This window comes from Chenopodium quinoa, unplaced genomic scaffold (assembly GCF_001683475.1).
Source record: "Chenopodium quinoa cultivar QQ74 unplaced genomic scaffold, ASM168347v1, whole genome shotgun sequence".
Lineage (NCBI taxonomy): Eukaryota > Viridiplantae > Streptophyta > Magnoliopsida > Caryophyllales > Amaranthaceae > Chenopodium > Chenopodium quinoa.
Genome location: NW_018744666.1, coordinates 282,798 through 287,999, shown reverse-complemented (window position 1 = coordinate 287,999; position 5,202 = coordinate 282,798).

The following is a 5,202-nucleotide window of genomic DNA, read 5'->3' as shown; positions in this document are numbered from 1 at the left end:
CATTCAAACAAAGCTAATTGAATCAAATGAAAGTCAAACAGATTCAAGCAAAGCTATTTAAATCAAATGCAAGTCAAGCACTTTCAAACAAAGCTTTCTAAATCAAATGAAAGTCTAACACATTTAAACAAAGCTAATTAAATCAAATAAAAGTAAAACACATTCAAACAAAGCTGATTGAATCAAATGAAAGTCAAACACATTCAAACAAAGCTTTATGAATCAAATAAAAGTCAAACACATTTAAACAAAGCTAATTAAATCAAATGAAAGTAAAACACATTCAAACAAAGCTGATTGAATCAAATGAAAGTCAAACACATTCAAACAAAGCTAGTTGAATCAAATGAAAGTCAAACACAATCAAACAAAGATTTTTGAATCAAATTAAAGTCAAACACATTCAAACAAAGCTTTTTGAATCAAATTAAAGTCAAACACATTCAAACAAAGCTTTCTAAATCAAATGAAAGTCAAATGCATTCAACAAAGATAATTTAATCAAATGAAAGTCAAACACATTCAAACAAAGCTAATTGAATCAAATGAAAGTCAAACACATTGAAACAAAGCTTTTTGAATCAAATAAAAGTCAATCACATTTAAACAAAGCTAATTAAATCAAATGAAAGTAAAACACATTTAAACAAAGCTTCTTGAGTCAAAAGAAAGACAAATACATTCCACAAAGCTAATTAAATCAAATGAAAGTCAAATGCATTGTACAAAGCTAATTGAATCAAATGAAAGTCAAACACTTTCAAACAAAGCTAATTGAATAAAATGAAAGTCAAACACATTCAAACAAAGCTTTTTGAATCAAATAAATGTCAAACACATTAAAACAAGCTAATTAAATCAAATAAAAGTAAAACACATTCAAACAAAGCTGATTGAATCAAATGAAAGTCAAACACCTTCAAACAAAGCTTTATGAATCAAATAAAAGTCAAACACATTTAAACAAAGCTAATTAAATCAAATGAAAGTAAAACACATTCAAACAAAGCTGATTGAATCAAATGAAAGTCAAACACATTGAAACAAAGCTAGTTGAATCAAATGAAAGTCAAACACAATCAAACAAAGATTTTTGAATCAAATTAAAGTCAAACACATTCAAACAAAGCTAATTAAATCAAATGCAAGTCAAACACTTTCAAAATCAAATGAAAGTCAAATGCATTCAACAAATATAATTAAATCAAATGAAAGTCAAACACATTCAAACAAAGCTAATTGAATAAAATGAAAGTCAAACACGTTCAAACAAAGCTTTTTGAATCAAATAAAAGTCAAACACATTCAAACAAAGCTAATTGAATCAAATGAAAGTCAAACATATTCAAGCAAAGCTAATTGAATCAAATAAAAGTAAAACACATTCAAATAAATCTTTTTGAATCAAATGAAAGTCAAATGCATTCAATAAAGCTAATTAAATCAAATGAAAGTCAAACACAGTGAACCAAAGATTTTTGATTCAAATTAAAGTCTAATGCATTCAACAAAGCTAATTTAATCAAATGAAAGTCAAATGCATTCTGCAAAGCTAATTGAATCAAATGAAAGTCAAACACATTCAAACAAAGCTGATTGAATCAAATGAAAGTCAAACACATTCTAACAAATCTAGTTGAATCAAATGAAAGTCAAACACTTTCAAACAAAGCTTTTTGAATCAAATTAAAGTCAAACACATTCAAACAAAGCTAATTAAAACAAATGCAAGGTAAACACTTTCAAACAAAGCTTTCTAAATCAAATGAAAGTCAAATGCATTCAACAAAGCTAATTTAATCAAATGAAAGTCAAACACATTCAAGCAAAGCTAATTGAATCAAATGAAAGTGAAACACATTCAAACAGAGCTTTTTGAATCAAATAAAAGTCAAATGCATTCAATAAAGCTAATTGAATCAAACTAAAGTAAAACACAGTCAACCAAAGCTTTTTGATTCAAATTAAAGTCTAATGCATTCTACAAAGCTAATTGAATCAAATAAAAGTCAAACACAATTAAACAAAGCTAATTTAATCAAATGAAAGTCAAACACATTCAAGCAAATCTAATTGATTTGAATGAAAGTCAAACACATTCAAATAAAGCTTTTTGATTCAAAATAAAGTCAAATGCATTCTACAAAGCTAATTTAATCGAATGAAAGTCAAACACATTCAAACAAAGCTAATTAAATCAAATGAAAGTAAAACACATTCAAACAAATATTTCTGAATCAAATGATAGTCAAATACATTCGAAAAAGCTAATTTAATCAAATGAAAGTCAAATGCATTGTACAAAGCTAAATGAATCAAATAAAAGTCAAACACATTTAAACAAAGCTAATTGAATAAAATGAAAGTTAAACACGTTCAAACAAAGCTTTTTGAATCAAATTAAAGTCAAACACATTCAAACAAAGCTAATTGAATCGAAAGATAATCAAACACATTCAAAAAAAGCTTTTTGAATCAAATTAAAGTCTAATGCATTCAACAAAGCTAATTGAATCAAATGAAAGTCAAACACATTAAAACAAATCTAATTGAATCCAATGAAAGTCAAACACATTCAAACAAATCTTTTTGAATCAAATGAAAGTCAAATGCATTCAATAAAGCTAATTTAATCAAATGAAAGTCAAACACATTCAATCAAAGCTAATTGAATCAAGTGAAAGTAAAACACATTCAAACAAATCTTTTTGAATCAAATGAAAGTCAAACACATTCAAACAAAGCTTTTTGAGTCAAATTGAAGTCCAATGTAGTTAACAAAGCTAATTGAATCAAATGAAATTCAAACACATTCAAACAAAGCTATTTGAATCAAATGAAAATCAAACACATTCAAACAAAGCTTTTTGAATCAAATTAAAGTCAAACACATTCAAACAAAGCTTTTTGAATCAAATTAAAATCAAACACATTCAAACAAAGCTAATTAAATCAAATGCAAGTCAAGCACTTTCAAACAAAGCTTTCTAAATCAAATGAAAGTCAAAAACATTCAAACGAAGCTAGTTGAATCAAATGAAAGTGAAACACATTCAAACAAAGCTGATTGAATCAACTGAAAGTCAAACACATTCAAACAAAGCTTTTTGAATAAAATTAAAGTCTCATGCGTTTAACAAAGCTAATTGAATCAAATGAAAGTCAAACACATTCAAACAAAGCTATTTGAATCAAATGAAAGTCAAACACATTCAAACAAAGCTAGTTGAATCAAATGAAAGACAAACACATTCAAACAAAGCTTTTTGAATCAAATTAAAGTCAAACACATTCAAACAATGCTATTTGAATCAAATGAAAGTCAAACACATTCAAACAAAGCTGATTGAATCAAGTGAAAGTCAAACACATTCAAACAAAGCTATTTGAATCAAATGAAAGTCAAACACATTCAAACAAAGCTGATTGAATCAAGTGAAAGTCAAACACATTCAAACAAAGCTTTTTGAATAAAATTAAAGTCTCATGCGTTTAACAAAGCTAATTAAATCAAATGAAAGTCAAACACATTCAAACAAAGCTATTTGAATCAAAGGAAAGTCAAACACATTCAAACAAAGCTAGTTGAATCAAATGAAAGTCAAACACATTCAAACAAAGCTTTTTGAATCAAATTAAAGTCAAACACATTCAAACAAAGCTTTTTGAATCAAATTAAAATCAAACACATTCAAACAAAGCTAATTAAATCAAATGCAAGTCAAGCACTTTCAAACAAAGCTTTCTTAATCAAATGAAAGTCAAACACATTCAAACAAAGCTAGTTGAATCAAATGAAAGTCAAACACATTCAAACAAAGCTGATTGAATCAAGTGAAAGTCAAACACATTCAAACAAAGCTTTTTGAATCAAATTAAAGTCTAATGCATTTAACAAAGCTAATTGAATCAAATTAAAGTCAAACACATTCAAACAAAGCTATTTGAATCAAATGAAAGTCAAACACATTCAAACAAAGCTAGTTGAATCAAATGAAAGTCAAACACATTCAAACAAAGCTTTATGAATCAAATAAAAGTCAAACACATTTAAACAAAGCTAATTAAATCAAATGAAAGTAAAACACATTCAAACAAAGCTGATTGAATCAAATGAAAGTCAAACACATTCAAACAAAGCTAGTTGAATCAAATGAAAGTCAAACACAATCAAACAAAGATTTTTGAATCAAATTAAAGTCAAACACATTCAAACAAAGCTAATTAAATCAAATGCAAGTTAAACACTTTCAAACAAAGCTTTCTAAATCAAATGAAAGTCAAATGCATTCAACAAAGCTAATTTAATCAAATGAAAGTCAAACACATTCAAGCAAAGCTAATTGAATCAAATGAAAGTGAAACACATTCAAACAGAGCTTTTTGAATCAAATAAAAGTCAAATGCATTTAATAAAGCTAATTGAATCAAACTAAAGTAAAACACAGTCAACCAAAGCTTTTTGATTCAAATTAAAGTCTAATGCATTCTACAAAGCTAATTGAATCAAATAAAAGTTAAACACAATTAAACAAAGCTAATTTAATCAAATGAAAGTCAAACACATTCAAGCAAATCTAATTGATTTGAATGAAAGTGAAACACATTCAAATAAAGCTTTTTGATTCAAAATAAAGTCAAATGCATTCTACAAAGCTAATTTAATCGAATGAAAGTCAAACACATTCAAACAAAGCTAATTAAATCAAATGAAAGTAAAACACATTCAAACAAATATTTCTGAATCAAATGATAGTCAAATACATTCAAAAAAGCTAATTTAATCAAATGAAAGTCAAATGCATTGTACAAAGCTAAATGAATCAAATAAAAGTCAAACACATTTAAACAAAGCTAATTGAATAAAATGAAAGTTAAACACGTTCAAACAAAGCTTTTTGAATCAAATTAAAGTCAAACACATTCAAACAAAGCTAATTGAATCGAAAGATAATCAAACACATTCAAAAAAAGCTTTTTGAATCAAATTAAAGTCTAATGCATTCAACAAAGCTAATTGAATCAAATGAAAGTCAAACACATTCAAACAAATCTAATTGAATCCAATGAAAGTCAAACACATTCAAACAAATCTTTTTGAATCAAATGAAAGTCAAATGCATTCAATAAAGCTAATTTAATCAAATGAAAGTCAAACACATTCAATCAAAGCTAATTGAATCAAGTGAAAGTAAAACACAT